This window comes from Castor canadensis, chromosome 1, assembly GCF_047511655.1.
Source record: "Castor canadensis chromosome 1, mCasCan1.hap1v2, whole genome shotgun sequence".
Classification (NCBI taxonomy): Eukaryota; Metazoa; Chordata; class Mammalia; order Rodentia; family Castoridae; genus Castor; species Castor canadensis.
Genome location: NC_133386.1, coordinates 70,446,588 through 70,466,310, shown reverse-complemented (window position 1 = coordinate 70,466,310; position 19,723 = coordinate 70,446,588). Strand labels below are relative to the sequence as shown.

At 35.0% G+C, this 19,723-nt stretch overlaps 1 long non-coding RNA gene across 2 annotated transcripts in view; it reads right to left on the bottom strand.

Moving 5' to 3' along the window:
* Positions 1-13,562, bottom strand: part of LOC141420759 (uncharacterized) — a 161,277-nt gene extending 147,715 nt beyond the window's left edge. For both annotated transcript variants that reach the window (XR_012445329.1, XR_012445332.1), the window contains exon 1: positions 13,360-13,562. This is a non-coding gene — a long non-coding RNA (uncharacterized lncRNA). The remainder of the gene's footprint in view (positions 1-13,359) is intronic.
* Between the last annotated feature and the right edge of the window lie 6,161 nt (positions 13,563-19,723).

Here is a 19,723-nt window from a genome sequence, read left to right as displayed (position 1 = left end):
TCAATGCTTTCAATGGATCTGAGGAGAATGGGAATTTAGTCTAGCTAAAAGCCCTGCAGGGAAAAGAATAATGATTCAGTGAACAAGTTTCTGACTGTGAAATAAACAAATAGAAATAAAATGTAGATAGCTGTATGTGAGATACACTAATATACTTGTGAATGTATACACGGTGGTAATGCAAATCATGGAAATGAAGGACATCTCTAAGGATAATCAAATATATTGAAAAAGCTCAGCATTTCATAGACACAAAAAAGGAGTTTGAAAAGTAGACTGTAAATGGTCAGAGAAGTAGAAGGAAGACTAGGAAAGACAGGTTATAAAGGGAGGAAAATAGTTCAAGAGGGAGTGGCCAAGAGTATTATAAGCTCCAGGATAGTTACATAAGTCAGGAATCATTGACTACATTCTAAAACTTCAACTTGCTGTGACTTCATCATGTCATTTAGATGGCTGGGTCACCCATAGGAAGAGGACGATGATTGTATCTAGAGCAAACACTTGCCTTGATTTATGATTTATTGTTTATCTCAAATTTAACAAAATTAATAACATGAAGTTTTCTACATAACAATTGCTGAAGTTTCAAATTTTGATAAAACACATCTAATGTAATTTAACTTTCATGTTTACAATCTCCCTATTTAATACATTCTTCAGTTAGCACTCTTAAGTATTTAGAATATAATGTAAAATAAAATTTCATATATACTTTATATATTTGCATATCTATGCTTATCTATATACTCCCTCATAGAAATGTATAATAAAATTTAAAGTAGTGACAAATGTAAGCAAATTAAAAATATACCTTACCAAATATCTCAAAATTGTGTTTTCAATCATGAAAATCACTAATGCTGCTATCTAGAAATTGTGTAGCTTAAAACAGTGGAGGGGCTGGGAAGAATAGGGAAGGGGCAAGGAGGAGTAATGGCCCCAACAATGTATGCACATATGAATAAATGAATAAAGAAAAAATATATATATTATAATGTACTATATCAGTCTGTGTAAAGTGCATGACTTGTTTGTTTCTTTTATAGGTCAAGTTTTCATTCGTTTGGATGTTTTAAGTAGATCTTTAGTCAGTTGTAACTTGGAATGTGATTACCTGTACTGCAACAAATTCAAATATATTATTTTTTATCATCTGCCACTATGTTTATCTTGAAACGAAGAATCTATTTTTGTATGCTCTATCTCAAAGGAGTAATAAAGAATATAAGAATATTAAAACATTTAAAAAAACAATGGAAGAATGTTGATGGAAGGTGGGATTCATTATATGTTTCAATATCAGTGATTTAAGTGTTTTAATATTAATAATAACCATCCTGAAAGTTTAGGTAGAAATTTCTAGGCATTAAAAATTATATGAAGAAATAATTTTTAAATACTCTTTTAGCTATTGGTTTTTGTTTTAAAAAGAAAGCCAAGTATGATAGGAACAAACATGGGGCTAAAAAGCTTGGGTGTGCAAAGTAGGAAAAATTGAGTGCTAGAAATTAAGAAGCTAAATAGTGGCAAGACGTTATGAAACTAACTAACTAACTAACTAGATAAATAAATAAATAAAACAGAACTGCCTAGGTTGGGTTTGTGCTGGGATGGATCATTAGGCAGACCCAGGCCTGGGAATAACTTGAGAGGAAACCCTTGCCACAGGTCTAGACACCACAAGATAAGAAAAACAAAACAAAGGAAAACAAAACAGACAAAACAAGACAAAATTCCAGATATTTAAAGCACAGTCAGATCATATTTAGTAACAATCATTAATATTAAGTAAAGTGAATGGCACGTTTTCCTCTTAATTATAAATAGCACATACTGTGAAATGTGCTCACCTTGAATTCTAATTCTGTTCACATGTATTCATTTAAAATGCATTAGGCACCTGAGAGCTAGGCTTTCTGCTAGGTGTTAGAAATATAAAAAGGAAGTCATACATAATCTCTTGCAGCAAGAATCTTTAATCCTCCTAGAAGAGTAATGAGTACATACAAATAATGGCAGAGAGGAAAGATGTCATCCTAATAGAGCTCAGAAATTGGGTTTCTAGATCTGATTGATGGACCAGAGAAATTTCCTGGCAGAGAGGATTCCAGAAGTAGGTTAGTGATATACCATCAGTGGGCACTGAAGCAGATTAGACTTCAGCAACAGTAACATCAAAAATGACAGCAAATTAGCAAAATAAACAAAAACAAAACTACATGTGCCAGACACTATGTGGTTCATTTGAATTGTTATTGAATGCATACAATTAAACTACGAACCATGACTTTGAAAGTTGTGTGTGTGTGTGTGTGTGTGCGCACACACGCGTACAGATAGATCAATCTATAGATCTTCAGTATTGGCCATACTGGCCATACTAGAGATTGAACTCAGGGCCTTGCACTTGCTATGCAGGTGCTCTACCACTTGAACCACACCCCAGCCCTTTTTGCTTTAGTTTGTTTCAGATATAGTCTCTTGATTTTTCCTTGGGCCTGCCTCAGGCTATGATTCTTATACCTTTACCTCCCAAGTGTCTGGGATATAACACGGGCATCATCATGACTGACCCATTGTATTTTATGTATATGAAGGAGATTAAATCTGTTAATCTTGTGCAACTTAATAAAACTGTTGCTAAGCAAGGATATAGGCTAGGGCAGTCATACTATAGAAATTATATTTTTTACCACATTAGAATATAAAGAAGTACTTTTGAAAACCAAGAAAGCTGGGGAGACCCCTAGGGTATTTGTGAAGAAGAAAAACCCTATTTGTCTTCCTTCTGAGTGATGTCAGCTTACTGGAAAAAAAACCTCAAAAACATAAAACAAAATACCACCCCCCCAACATGGTTGAGTATGCCTGAGTTTATTAGATTAGAAAATGTCTTTATATAATTTACAATATTGAACAATATTAAAAAGAAAATTCTCCAGACATCTGAATTGATGTGGCTTTTTCTCTTGTCATTTTAAGACAGGAAGAAATAAAGTACAAATAACAAAGAAGACTGAGTGACTACTGTTTTAAAGTGAAAATCACAAGAAACTTTGAAAACTATTCAGTCATAAATTCTTTCTTGGTCTTCTTTTCAAGGCTGTTACCTTCATTAATTCCATTTTCTTTAGAATGTGCTATGTTCAGGTTTTTATCCAGCGCTCCACGGAAAGTCCTCATACTATGTTTTTGTACATTAAAAATATTTATTGGTGTGAAAGTTGTTGCAAAAATGAAAACAAGAAAAAGTGCTTTTTATTCCTCTATTCCCTTTTACACACCACACCAATTATAACATTCATGTTGCCACAAAACACCTAAAACACTATCAATGCTCTTACCTTCATTCATTATACTTTCTCTAGAATATGCTATGTTCAGGCTTTCGTCCAGCGCTCCATGGAAAGCACTCACTAATTGTCTCCATCTTCCTAAGTCAATGATCAATTATTAGTATATATGTTACTTGATCTGTCAGCAGTATTCAAAACACCTCTTCTTGGATGCACCGTCTTCTCTTTGTTACTCTAATCCTCCTGGTTGTCTTTAACATCCCTGCATCCTCCGTGCTTTTCTCCTTCCTTCATTCTCTGAGCATTGGGGTCATTGTGTAGCCAATCGTTGGGTATCATCTTGTCTCTCTATGTGTGTCTTCCTTTAGTGATTCTCACTAACTGTAATCCTACTAAAGGCCTTATTAAGTCCATTGATCCCCTATTTTTTACTTCTAACGAGAATCTCTCCCCTGCTATTTGTTCCAATTGTCCCCTTCATGTATCTGCTCAAATCTCTAATAAGAACTTCAGATCCAACTTATGCAAAACTTACTTCCTCATCTCCACGCTCCCATCTCAAATAGGCATTGTCACTTCATTAAAGGCCAATTGTGGTGCAGGCACGGTGGCACATGATTGTAATTCTAGCTGTTTGGGAGGTGCAGGCATGAGGATCATAAGTTTGCAACTAGCCTGGGTAAACTTAGTGAGATCCTGTCTCAAAAACAAAATAAAAACAAAAAGGGCTGGGAGTATAGCTTGGGTGGTAGAGTTGTTGTGTAGCAAGCAAAAGTCACTGGATTCAATCCCAATACTATGAAGGAAGGAAGGGGGCAAGAAAGAAAGGAAGAAAGGAAGGAAGGGAGGAAAGAAGGAAGAGGGGAAGGGATGTAAGGAGTGAGTGAGTTTGGGAGGAAGAAAGAACAATTATACTTTGTAGTGATTCTAGCCAACTAAACACTCAGAGGTATCCTCAACACTTTCTTTCACTCTTCAAATCTGTTCTCTTGGCAAATATTTTCATTCTAGTTTCAAAATATTTCCAGAGTAAACAATTCTCACCACAGCTATAGCTACTATTCAGTCATAAATACTTTATTTGAACTATTTCAATATCCCCTTAATCAACCTTATTTTATTATCAAAAGAGTGAGCAAGAATGATCTCTAAAAAGCATAGCCAGATCATTTCTAGCCTCTGCTCCAAACTAATAGCTTTCCATTCCACAACAAAGTACTTTGTTTTATGCTTTACAACTCAAAGTGTGGCCTATCATCTGTGAGCTTGTATAATTCATAATGTCAGGTTTCAGCTGAGATTTACTTAACCAGAGTCTATAGCTTAATAAGTTGCCAGATTTACCTGGCACATTGCAGAGCACTGTTTGGGCATAGCTTTACACAATTTGCATTCTCCCATTATCACCCTGATTCCATCCCTACACACCTCACTTCTCTTTTACTGTCTTCCAGCTGATATAACACCTTTGCTACAGATCAAACTTACCAGCAATGCTCCTACCACAGATTTTTACCTTGCTTTTTCTTTGGCCTGGTAGCCCTTTCCTAAGACAGCTGCATGGCTGTGCCTTCAGTCAGATGTTACTTTCTCAGACTTTTCCTTATTACTTTTTGTAAAAATTTCAATAGAGCATAAGTGGTGCTTAGTAACTATGTGATGAATGCATAAATGCTGTTTCTTTATTTTCTCAAGTATCCCTCATAGAAAATTCTTCAGACATCCTTAAGACTTCCATTCTGTGGACCCCAACTTTTCCTCTATACATCAGCACTGCCATGGTCTCACTTCCATGCCTTTTTCTTTGTTGGAGAATGATTGGCAAGCCTAAAGCCTTAGACTCAACCTCTGCCCACAACCAAGCAAGATCAAACAGAGACCTGCTATTCTCATCAAGCCAGCATCACCAGCCTTAGCAGCATCTCACAAGTCTATCATATTTTGCTAGTGAACCTAGGCTACCATCTTCCAGCTCCAAAATAGTTATTCATTTCCACATGACAAACCATTTTCTTGATAATTTTCTCAACCTAAACTAATAGACTCTGTTCAGAGGAATTCATCTGATGACCAAAAACACTCATTAAGTTGCACTCTTTTATCTTCAATTTTTTTCCCAAAATGAATTCTATGGTCAGTCTTAAAAATAACAATTTTCCTTATACTGTACTTGAAAGCAAAACTGAAGTAGCAATATAGAATTCCATAATTGTCTAAATAATGTAGAAATATTTTCTCAGCTTGTACGCAGTTGCAAAATGATGATGAATAGTTGTCCAGATGGTAAAATGTATGTGTTTACTTACACATCAGTTTATTGCAGCATGTTCACAATAGACAAACTGTGGAAACAACCTAGATACCCTACAACTGATGAATGGGTTAAGAAAATGTGATGTACAATGGAGTTTTATTCAGCCAGAACTAAAAATGAAACCATGTGCTTTAAAGGTAAATGGATGCAATTGGAGGACATCATGTTAAGTAAAGTAAGCCAGGCTCAGAAAGACAAAGGCTACAAATACAAGCTACATTATGAAAAACAGATTGCATTAAGGGGAGGTCACTAATGGGAGAGGGAAGGTAAAAGAAGGAAGTTAAAAAGGTGAATATGGTTGATGTACTTTCTATACACGAATGAATGTAGAATTTTTAAACCTATTGAAATCACCATAAGAAGGGGACTAAAGTAGAAAGGAGAAAAATAGAGGGATGAACGAATTTGGATTATAACACGTATATACATGGAAATGTCACAGTGAAACTCCCTGTAAGCTATCTTAAACAAACAAAAACACCTGTTTTCAAAAATGGAGGAAGGCAAATATGTCCTATCTTGGAGTTGATACCAGTGTATGTGGGGGAAGACATAAGGAAAGGGTATACAAGAGTGAACATGGTAGAAATACTAAGTACTCATGTATTAAAATGAAAAAAATGAGACCTATTGAAAGTAAGATAAAGTAGAATGATGGAGGAGGTGAATCCAACTGTGATGCATTGCAAGAACTTTTTTAAATGTCACAGTGTAGCTCTAGTATAACAATAATATGATAATAAAAAAATTTAAAAAGAAAACAAGGAAAAAATACTAAACACATACTAAAAAATGGATGTGTTTAAAAAAAACTAAAATTTCTTAAATCTGCAATCTTTATAAATCTCATTAACTTGTAAGCAAATTGAGAAAATTAATAATTTTATGTAAAAGTAAAAATGAAGTTAAAATTATATCATTCTTAATTTTAGGCTAAGAATTAATTTTTCCATTTTATTTCTCTTCCTCATCAAATTTCTGACAATTTTTGCTTCAACATTTTGTTTTTCCTAATTGCACATAATTTATTAACCCGTTAATTCTTATTATTATCAATTAAATAATGTGAAATGACATTTTAAACTTCTACAATAGACTTATCATCTATTGAAGATAAAAGCATCATGTAAATGACAAAGCAGAATTATTTCATTGATACAGTTAATCTATTGGTGATAATATAACAAACCAACTTTATAAACTGAAAAAAAAAAATCAAAGAATCATTCTATGATCAGAAGTACTTTTGCTGCAAGTGACATAAATGCACCTTGAAGTACCTGTAGCAAATGGTTAATTTACTGGCTAACATAACTCAGGTAAAAACAAAGTTAAAATGAATATATAGGAACAAGTATTTCCCTCTTAATACTGCTGCTCATTTTGCTTGACTTCTCCCATAACAACCGCACACAAAGTTGCTGACACTGCCTTCATTTCAATCCCCAAATGTCTGAAACTAAAGAGTTAGAAATAAGAGTTCTTTCATACTATTCCAAGTGTACCAGTCCCAGGGAACAAACTGTTACTGGTTCCCCCTTAGTTAGTGACTCCATTAAGAATAATCACAATGAATGGTATTGAAATCTGTAAGAAGATGGTAAATTCCTTTGGAATCATCTAGTTAGTATTGGGGAGTTAGTGCACATTTGGTGAATTGTTTCACTGGACAGACAAAACAACAGATGTTTTAAACAATGATTTGTTTTAGATCTTCCTTCTTCCTAATTGGAAACCATTGTCCTAGAAGCACAATTGTACTTTTTTTCTAACACTGACAAAAGACATCCACAATTTTTTAAGATGGCAAATATAGTTTGTTGCCAAAATCACAGAGAGAAAACTCAAGTTAGTCCTAAAAAGAAAAAAAAAAAAAAAACCTTCACTTTAAGCAATTTAAAAGGATTATTAAACCTTTGTAAAAATGAGTGTATTTGTGGTGATAAATACCTTAACTGATATGGAAATTAACATGAAAATTTTGCTGTCAGGAGATTTTCTTGTGCTGAAAAGCTTAAAAAATTACAGAAACTGAAAGAAAAGTTCTACCATACAAATAATGTAAGTAAGTATATTATCAAGGCTCAGGAATTATTATCTTTCAATCATTAAACAGCATGCTTCTCCTTCCTACTTGGAGTATATGGCAACTGTTTACTTTTCAACAGTTAACATTTTTCCTTGCATTTGAATTTTATGAAATAACTCTGTGAGGTCCTTGTCATCCAGGTAGTGAGTTTAGAAAGTTGTGAAACCAGCTACTAAAAATAACAAATTGATTTAAGAAAGAAACCAGAGGACTTATTAATTTCCTTGTTGTAGACTTGAAAAATATTTAAAAAACAAATTTAGCATTAAATTTGCTAATTTTGTTAATATTTATTTTGCTCAAAATAAATATAGAGTTACACTACAGGAAGCACACATTGGTGATGCCTTGCTCTGCAATCTCCACCATGAGACTCGTTTTGTACTATTCTGTTCATGCTTTATGCTTGAGGCCTAGGGAAGTATCCAGCCTATGGTATACAGAACAGGGTTCTTTAAAAATAAGTTAGCTAATCATTATAATATTTTAATTATAGAATATTTTCTGTTGAAATGTGATATGTCCTGCCATTGTGATTGTGTACAGGTCCAGATCAAATTACAAAATGTAGATGCAAATAAGAGCAGGTGAATAAATTATGTATCTTTTGGCTTTATATTGATATTACATTTCTGAACATCATGGGGCAAAAAGAAAAGTGGTAGATATAAACAAATGGAAAAAAGACCCCTATACTTTTTCATCATGAAAACAGTAAATGATATAATCAATTCTATGACAAAAGCCTTAATTTTTAAGATTATATATTTAACAGAACTTGCATTTCCCAAACATGGAAGAAAACATTATATACTAGAGTATTACATAAATTTGTTTATTTCATCTCCTAAGCAAAATAAGTCACCATATTAGAACCACATTTAGGTGTTGGTTTGTGATTTTTTTTTGAGCTACCCAAAATATTACCTCTGCCAACCCATGTCATTAATTTCAGAAGTCTTGATGTGTTTTCAACTATTTTAAAGAAGGCTGTGGAAGAACTGAGAGCTAAGCAATTTGCCTTCTGAAAGCAACTGGTCAAAAAATTAGTGGTTTTGTCCTAGTTTGCACTTACTGTGTGTACACTGTTGCTATCTAAGAAAAATTTGTGTTTACTGAGGCTATTTTTGAGCCAGGAAAGATATCAATGTCTTTAAATAATGAAGTTTCTTTCTAGGAAAAAGCTTCCACTGGAAGACAAATCTTGGTGTTCTGTGCACAGGTGGAGCACCTGCAATGCTTGGCAACACATCTGGTTTGGCTGTTTTCTTGAAGGTTCTCCACATGTCATAATGAGTCACTCACTGCCTTCTATACTAGCACAAAATGTCATCAGAGACTATGCCAGCAATTCTGAATGAAGTTTCATCTACCACAGTGGAAAGAGAATATTTATAAGAGTCAAGGATTTAAGTCACTGTTTTCAGTATGGAAACAGAATATGAACTTCCTTACTGCACATTACACAAATTAAACTTTAAATCTAGATACCTTGATTTGAAGAAGCAATTTTACCTTTTTTCTTTTTCTTCCACTCACTCTCTTCTATCTTTGTAGGGAGATAGTAGAGAATAAAGCGATATAGTAGAAAACTCATGCAAAACTAGTTGACAAATACTTTGGCTATGGGAAAAGTATTTTTGACAATATGAATGAGATAATGAAGACAAATTCTTGAGTTAAAAATGCTATTGAAACCATAACAAAACTCATCTCCACACTTCAATCCACCAGTGAAATAAACCATGAATTATTGCATCCAAATTACCAGTTTTGAATCAGTAACTGAAATCAGACACTATTGAAATTTGTTTTCAATCTATATTGAGAAGGACAAAGTTTTGCCAAATTCTCTGTGGGAAGAATCCTATAGACTCCTGGGAAAACTATATAGTCTTTCCCAAACTGTACTTCAGTTTAATTTAAATATTGAAATCTTGATTTGCAATCATTTCCTTGTATCTATCATAGAGTATCACTTTCAAATGACTGATCATGGTACTTCTCTGCTTCCATAATTGCACGAGCCAATTCATCTTTTAACCCCCTCTAATCTATCTGTCTATCTATCTATCTACCCATCTATCATCTATTATCTTCTATCAGCAAGACAGAAATCTTTTAGAGAGTTCATTCATGTTATGTCTTTACTATTCTGCAACTGAATAGTTTGGTATAAAAGTTATAAAGGTATAATGACTAGCAATCTGGACCATTAACTTGCACCAGAAAGCTTTGTTTCTAGTCTCCATGGAGATAATCCTAACTTTGTCACACATGATTTATAGTCTTCTGACTCCTCTTTTGATCTCAAATAGATGAACTTTCCCTTCACTTAGAAGTTACCTTAAGTTCTACCACAAACCCTGTGAACTAATATGCATTTACAGAGCCATTCTTTCTCCTTTTCCTCTGGTTACAATGACACTTGGTACAAATGACTGGAACATAAGGGACATCTCTTTAGCTGTCTAACTATACTAATAATGACACTAAAGGAAGGGCAGATCACTGAGGTATGTGTCCCTAAAAATCACCATAGTATCAGTTTGGTCTTGTCACATTGAGACTGCTGTGGGAAATAAAACTGAATTTTGTCTTTTGAGTTGAGGTATATAGTGTAATTTAGCACTTACCCTAATTAATTCACTAAAGTTCTGTCACTCTCTCTGTATGATCTCACCTACTCCGTGGCTCCAAAAATATTTCCAAATGCTATTAATTCTGGTATCTCTCTTCACAGCCCAAAGCTGCATATCTAAATGCCACACTGAATACTTGGATAGGCCATAGAAATTGAAATTCAACAAGCCCAAAAGTTAAATTAATCTCTTCTTACTCAAGCTTTTCTTTCTCCTCTGGCATGTATATGAATGAGTGGCAGAAATCTTAGAGTGCTTTTCAAATTTTCTCTCTCATACTTCTCACATGCATGTACAAAAAATCATATATATCCTACCACTTACAAAAATCTTACAAATACAGTCATTATTCTTTATGTTCCTTGTCAAAATTATAGGTCACTATTGTCTTATCCCTCTAGCTTCAGTTGGCTTGTCACTGCTGTCTCTCATTGCAATATTGTCCTTCTGTGGTTCATTCTGCATTGCAATAAGAGTAAGCTTTCTACAATGCAAATCACACTCCACTTAAAATGTTCTTCAATAGAGTTGAGATTTCTTAGTGCTTAAATGGTACTATATGGTCTGGCCCTTCCGATTTTATCTAATTTTCTTGTCTTCTTCATATGTTATATTTTAGCTTTTCTGGGGGTCTTAAAGTTCTGCAACAACTCTTTTTTGCAACTATACAAGATTTATCTTGCTTGTTTCCATATACCCCACAGCCTGCCATGTTGTGTCTTTTACTGTTACTAACACACAATAGGGGATCCATAATGACATACAATGGGAATAAGTTGTTGCGTACAATTTTTGCCTGAATTTTAAGAGCATGTTTGCTTGGGAAGTGCTCACAGCTTTTATTAAATACTCATAAAAGTCTTTAGTTCAAAATAACTAAGCATACTTTCATGCTTACACTATTATCACAATAAAAATATAAGATCAGTCTTCTTCATTCTAAGAGAAGGTACGATAGCCTCTTCTTTCCCACATATCTGTATTAAAGCCCATTGAAACAACTACATTGGTTATCCATTCACCTCAATACTGAAAAACATATAATACTGCCTTGCCTTGACTCAGACAAGCACACTATTCTTTTTAGACCATTTCTTTTTTTATAGCCATGGACTTGGGAACTGCCATGAAAAACATGAAGGCTTCCATGACCCTATGGTCAAAAAGCAAAAGAAGGAAACAGCCACAAAAACTATAAATAACTTTGTGGACTTAGCTTAGGGTCAAAAATAAGACTGGATTGTTTTATTATTTTTTTAATTTTTCATTTTGCAATACTCATAAGAAATCATGAAGATAATACAGAGAAGTTTCTTTTACCCATTGTCTAGTATTCTCCAATGGTAACACTAGACATAACTAAAATACATGCAGAGATATATATTTTTGTTACTTTTTCTGGTGGATATTATTCATTTCCTTGTCTGTCTCTCCTATTTTCACTATGTAAAACTGTCTAAATTGACCAATTGAAAAGTTATTTGGATTAAATTTCCTGAGCACTTACTGTCTGTCACAGTGTCTTAAGCTTTTAAAATTCTTCAAATTAATCCCATAGAGTAGATGCTAGTACTATTTTCCCAATTCATAGATGATGAAACTGAGGAATATAGATAAGTCCAGTAAAGTATCTGAGGTCATATACAGAGTTAGCATCAGTGCCATGCTGTTCTCTGCAGGCTAAATCACAACATTCAAATAATGAATCACTTCCAAAAATGCTTCCCACCTCTGCAAGAGTTAAGAACTGATTTACCACCTCTCAGCATGAATTAGATTAAACTGATTACATGCTTCCTTGCATTCTTTTAAAACCTACCTAAGAGCAACTCTCTTGAGGAAGTAAGGGAAACCAAAAAGGAAAGAAGAAAGATGATCACATTTTACAAGTCTGAGTGGAAGGTCAGGAGCATCTGGAAGAAGAAAGGAGTGGACTGGGTTGTTCCTATGGAACCTGTGAATGTGGTCAAGTTGGAAACTAGTAAAATGATAGATTACTGAAGATCAATAACAAATGTCTCAAAAATTTGCTCCAGATTGGTTCTATGTCCAGGAAGAATTCAAATCACTGTTTTCATGCATTCTTGAATTGTGGTATTTTATAATCTGAATATCCAGACTTTTATCAGTATCTTAAGCATTAATTCTTTATTGCAGGGGCCAATTCTAATTCTGATTATTCTGGTCTTACAGGTTTTAGATACAAAGCACAAATATCCTGGAAAGTTCAGCATTATGCATTACCTTGACTTCAAATTGTTTTTAATATATGATAATTTCACAGCAAGTCTAACATCCTACTGTAAACTCTGCATCTCCATACTTTGTCCATTTTGTTTCCCCAAGCCAGGTTATATAAGTTGATTTGCTATTTCTTCTAAACCTAGAAACAGATACAACATTTTTCTTTCTGTGAAGATACATTCTGAAATCCTAACAACTGTTTTCTTCATCATTTGGGGATCCAAACAGTCCAGAAGGTGGGACTTCCTGGTGCTCTCTGGTTTGATTGTTAACCCATTATCCCTTATACAGAGTTTTTATGGTGAGGAAAACTCCACTGTTCATTTGTAGGATGGATTGTGGTGTTCATCAAAAGTTCTAGGCAGATGTCTCAATCTTTGATTCATATTGATGAAAGGCTAATCTGCACTCAATTCTTTGAAAAGTCTTCACTAAAGTTAATAACCTCTGAAAGTTTGCAAAGCTGGTATGGAATTTACAGAACAAAGCTGAAAAGAGCCACAGGCCTTCTGTAATGAAGACATTGTTGTTTCTACTGCATAGTTTTGCTTACACAGCTTTATAGATGTTCTCTGTCTTGAGGGTAGTAAGCCCATTCAAATGCCCTATTTTTCTTCTAATTGGTTTTCTGCCACTGGCTTGTTAGGAGATAACACCGTGTCTCTGTCTCTCTCTCTCTCTCTCTCTCCCCACCTCCTGTCTCCTCTCTCAAACACACACACACACACACACACACACACACGTTACCCTCCCCTTTTCAGTATTTACCTCCATCCCAGCATGTCCATCTTCCTCAGGATGTGGAAAACACATTGCTCCTTAAAAAGCCAGCAGAAATGCGCATATCTGAACTTTCTTGCAACATTTATAAGCTCTGTCCATTTCTTCTTCTTCTTTCTTTGTGTTCTGTGATATTCAGCACTTTCTGCAAAGAATGTAATGAAACAAAAATAAGAGGATCAAAGGAGGTGCTTATCTTCCTGCAACATGTCCAAACAGGCACTCTGGCCCTCTCTAATATGCTCATCTAATTTGCTCTCAAGCCCAGACCTGGAAGAAAAGCATCTTGAGGAAGTTTTCTTCCATGGGCTGAGCCATCTGCTAACGTGAGCCTGTGCCAGTAATTTACAAGTAATGGTTTACAGCTGTGAACCCTGGCTTCAGCACTGTTTTGGTCATTTAGTAATTATAACAGTTTCATTAACATTTAAAGGGAATAGTCTGCTCAGTATCAATTAGGGACTATCTGCAACTGTGTGGCTCCATTTTCATATTTGCATTTGACATTTAATATTCTGCACACATAAATTCCTGGTCTTGAAAATGCATTGCCACAGAAGGTCAAAATTAATCCAGAGCCCATTTCTACCTAGCTCTACTAAGCTTTAGGAAATATTTCTGCAGAGAGTAGGAACATAAAAGGTTATTTTGGGGCATTTTTATACAACCAAGCATTTAAGTACTTCTTCTTACCACTGAAGTTAAGGTTAAAGAGTTCTCCCCAATTCTTGTTATATCTCCTGTATTCTGGGGGAAATTCCAAACTTATCTGATTCAGATTTGCATAGCATTAAATAGAAAGATGACATCTATTACTTGCAAATCTTACATAACTGCAGTGATATTTAACTTTAATATCTTAAGGGATTGTGGGGGGTACTGTGGATTTCAATACTTAATAACTAGAACAAGACTATGAAAAAATTCTTCCTAAAATAATTTACATCTGGAAACAGGTCTTGATCTCTAATTAAATTGTTGAGCAGGAAGGTGGTAGCCCAGAAGAAATTAAAGTCCAATGATAACATGAATTTCATGTGGCTAAGAATGGTCCAAGGATTTGGTTCTTGCTGATAAGTGATTTGGGTAGGGGACATAGTGAGAAAGATGGACTGAATTTTGTGTGAGTTAAAAACTCACACAAAGTGGGAGTTTGTGGGAGTAGAAAGTCAGAAATTCTCATCAGAAGGAAGAGAAGTGGTTTGAGATTTCTTGGAGTATATCACAGAAAAATAGTTTGATCACTAAGAATTTTTGGAGTGACAGAGAGGCAATCAGCAGGAGGGGAGAGGAGGAAAGGAGAAGGTGAATATGATCCAAGTACAATATATATTATATATATATTTCATATGTATATTATATATTTCATATGTATATTATATATATTATATATATTTCATATATATAATATATATATGAAAATAGTATAATGAATCCCATTAAAAGCTATTAAATAAAGGGGCAATGAAGGGAGGAAGATAAGATAAATAATGGGGGTGACTTTGATCAAAGTACATTACACACATTTATAAATATATTATAATGAAACCCCTCTATACCTTTAATATATGCTAATAAAAAATTTTAAAAATCACTTCAAGCTGAGTAAATGAGGCTTCTTTTGACTTTTGTTTCTCAGGCTTTGGATGTGACAGGATAGAAGGTGAATCATGAAGTATATGTCATTATTGTAGGGATCAGAGGCAGGGAAGAGACCATTGGAGGAAGGAAGGGCAATGAAGAGTGTGTTTTAAGAGACTACCATGGGTCAGTGTAATTGGATTCCATCAGTATGTGAAATTCTGATTTATATGATATGGCAGAGTCTGCACTTTGCTATGCCTTAACCAGCCTGTTAATTGTGTTAATTTTATTTGGGGAGTGGATGATTTTGCCGATTTTATTTTACTTTTATTATTTTTATTAGCATATATTCATTGTGCAGGGAAGACTCATTGTGCCAGATCTGAATAGCCTTACATTTACATTGGTTAAATTGCCCTCACCATCCATCACAGCAATCGCCTCCCCATCCTGCTTAAAGCAATTGCAAGAGTTTTCATCATTCTGTTTCATACTTGCATTTGTGTGAATTTAAAAGCTACTCACAATTGTGTGCTATCCAAACAGATAGAATGACTTTAGGTATATAGAGAGAAAATCAGAAAAAATATCTGCATGTCTTAGGGCTATGATGTTTACAAAAAAGACACACACACACACACACACACACACACACACACACACACACACCAGCTTAGCAAAGCACTTTTAAGGTAATAGAAGGAGCACTGCGATCCAGTAGGAAAACACCCTGAGTAGATAATTTTTATTATGTTTCATAATTATAACCTATAATGCATATAATTTACGAAAAATGAGGTATATTTTATTAAACATATCACTCAGGTTTAGTTTCATTCAGTATTCACAAATGACATTGACTCACATTTTCTTTGGCCCCTCTAAGAATTATAATAGTTGCTCATTGCTTAGCAGACCAATCCAGAAGACCTTTTCTATCTTATCAGATACTTTATGATTAGCTTCATGCTAGCTACTATGCCCAGTTGGCTTACGCACATCTGAATTTTCTCCCCTGTTAGAATATTAGCTTCAGGAAGGTACATTTTTATCCTTACAGTTCCCAGCTGGGACCTAGGACATTATAAATTGCTTTCAAGGTGTGATCAGGCAGGCAAAAAGAAGGACTTGTGATGAGGGAAGTCACCAAAAATAAAAAATAAAAAAAATAAAGAAAATCCAGTTTCCAAGACTGGAGTGAAGGAACATGACTTCAGTTCTTGCAAATTGTATACACAGAACAATGCAGATTCCCAGGCATAGGAGTACAGATCCACCTCTTTTGGTGAGTATGAACCACCATTTGTCAGGTTGTGAAACTAACAACTTACTCCGCTGGTTTATGCCTATAGAGAGGGGTACCTCATGCCTCTCTTGGCACTTCAGGCATTTTAATGTTCAGCAAGTGAACCAAGTTCAGTTACAGTATATGTATATAAGGAAATGTCACAACAAAAGCTCTGTTTGTTCTTTTTCAAATAACTCATATATGACACTGAGGGAAAAGTAAGGGACATCTTCGTCTCAATTCTTGGTAGTCAGTAGGCTAGCCATAGTATCTTCTGGTAAACAGTTTGTGTTTGTAGGGAATTTGCAATGAAGAGAACCTACAGTAGCTTTTAAGGATTGAATTCAGAAGCTTGAGTTCTGTATGATAAATATTTTGTCTCTGAAAGAAACTGAGATAGCTAGGAGGAATTCATCAAGGGTTCAGAAATGTATGAGGGGAGAAAATCCAAGATCCAAGAAGTGGGTTATTAAGTCAATGAAGAAGTAAAAATGAAAGTGCTTTTGAGCCCATGAGGACTGACCTGTAAGATTCCTGTACCACAGGAGCAGGAACTACTTGAGGCTTTGGCCATACTGGAGAAAGACCCAGCATGATTTCAATCACTGCATGGCTGAGGGTTACCATCTTAGTCACAATTAAGAAAGAAAAAAATTTAAACTAAAAAATTTGTACATCATTCTGAGTGAGGACAGCCAAGCTCAGAAGACCAAAAATCGTATGTTCTCCCTCACATGCGGACTTTAGATCTAGGGCAAATGCAGCAATGTGGTTGGACTTGGATCACATGACAAGGGGAGAGCACATATGGAAGATATAGGAATAGGTAGAAAACCCAAAACATGAAAGCGTTTGATGTCCCCACTTCAGAGGAACTAATACAGAAACCTTAAAGTGACAGAGGTTGTCATGAGAAGGGGATCAGGAACCAGTGTAAAGATCAGTTAGAGTTGAATCAACATGGGTCATAACACACGGGTACATGAAAGCAATGTTAGGAATCTGTCTGTATAGCTATCCATAACTCACCTAGCAAAAATGCTTTGTCTTCCTTATTATGCTTATGTCTTTTCTTCAACAAATTATTGTTAAGGGCAGAAAAAGACCTGCCTGGAACTGAGCGGGGTAGAGGGGAGAGGGTGAGGGAGGGGGGAAGGGTGGAGAAATGACCCAAACAATGTATGCACATGTGAATAAATTAATAATAATAATAATAAAAACTTATGTGTGCTTGCATTTATCTTTGTGTATTAATCAAGAAAACTAGCTTCTGGATCATATATGCATACAAATCTCATTTGTGTAACACAATAGTGGCTTCTGTGTTACTCATGTTATATTTAAGACTCTGTCCAATGAACTGACTCTTGCTAGCCTTAGCTCCACTCTCCTCTGTAATCAAGTAGTAGATAGGGAGAGAAAATGGAAGATCACTGACTGCACTTGTGTAAGCTAGATGTTAGTCAGAACAAAGTAACTTATCCATTGCAATAGATGTTGAAGAATGTAGTCTAGCTTGTTTACACAAGAGGGAAAGGATGGGCTTATTAAATAATTAACATGCCACCCCTTGAAATTATGGAATGAAAATTTGACTACAGAATGGAGAAGAGAGGTAAGAAGCATTTGTGGAGATTTACAAGTTTTAGAAATTTTATTTTAGTCTATCCATTAAAGAATTTTAATATACTTATTTTATTATAATCATTGACTCTCCAGATGGAGAGACTGAAGCTCGTAAAATTATATAGGCTAAACATTTCATAGATTGTAATTATAGAACTGATGTTTGAGCCCTAACCTTTGTTTCTCAAAAATCTACTAGAAGTCTTTTATGAGCCTTATCATGACACAATGAAGGGAAAAACCAGATTCAGACAAACCTGACTTCTTAATATGCATTTACCAGTCACGTTTGTGTTTCTGAATTAGTAACTTCTCTGACGTATGTCTTTAACTATAAAATAGAATAGCTATGAAATTGTGATGATCAAATAATTAATACACTATTTCTAAAACCTAAGATGCTTATAAAAAGTATAGATACCAGATGGTAGCTCATGACTATAATCCTAGTTAGTTGGGAGACTGAGATCAGGAGGATCCCAGTTTGAGGCCTGCCTGAGCAAAAAGTTCGTGATACCCCATCTCAACCAATAGTTTGGTGCAGTGGAATGCACTTGTCATTCCAAGCTACACAGAAGGCTATGATTGGGAATATTGCAGTTCCAGGCCACCCCAGTCAAAAAAAGTTCATGAGATGCCATCTCAATGGAAAAAATGTTTGGCATGGTGGCATGCTCATGTCATCTTAGCTATGGCAGGAAACATAAAATAGGAGGACAGTATTTCAGGCCAGGCTGGGCAAAAAGCAAGACCATAGCTCTAAAATGACCAGAGTAGGAAGACCTGGAGTTCTGGTTCAAGTGGTGGAACACCTGCCTAGCAAGTGGGAAGCTAAGGTCAAACCCCAGTACCACCAAAAAAACCCAAAAGTACAGACACCTCAAGAACTTTATTAAAATTCTGATACAATAGGTCTGGATTAAAGCCTAGGAATTTTAAATTTTAGTAAGCTACCTGGGATACCTTAAAATCACTGAGCTAATATATTTAATGTTAACTCAGTTATTATCCTCTGAGAGCTAAATAGCTGTTGCTTTTAGTGAAGTTGCCATCTTGCTTACTTGTATTTCCAAATACTGCCTGCTCTGGAAGTTTCTATGACGACCTGCCTATCTACCAAGGTAATGCTATTAGCTCATGTTTCATACTCTGGAGAAGCTTAATATCTACTTTTAACCCTGAGGATATGGGTTGAGTTCTGTTCTTGATAACTAGAATCTGTGTCCTTGGTTATAAGAACCAGAAATACGGTTTGGAATATTTAAATAGAAAAATAATTATTACAGGATATTGGTTAATCCAGAGTCTATTAGAAGGGAGAAGGGAGAAACTAGGGAAGGGTTATCAAATATTTTTCATTTCATCAGGCTGCTACTGATTATCCAAACGATAATTGCTTTTCACCCCTCATATTACCTGCTACCATTTCCCTTTTCTGGATCTAAGATGCAAGGGAAACTGAAGTAGTGATACTCCTTTCACACACATAATATATGTAATCTCCCAAGTGTGTTAGTCAGTATGCATCACAATAAAATACCTGAGGCAAATAACTTAAGTGGAAGAAAGAGTTATTTTGGCTCATGGCTTCAGAGTTTTAATCCATGATCATCTGGCTTCATTACTTTCAGACCTGTGGCAAGACAGAACATAACAGTGAGGAGCTCATGGTGGAGCAAAGCTGTCCCCCCATTCCCTGCAGTGGCCATGAAGCAAAGACAGAGAAAGTGAAAGGAAGAGGTCAGGAATACAATACCCTATGATGTACTTCCTCCAACTAGGCTAATCCTAACATTTTCACAACCTCCCAATAACCCATTACATTTTGAATCCATAAATGTATTAATCTATTCA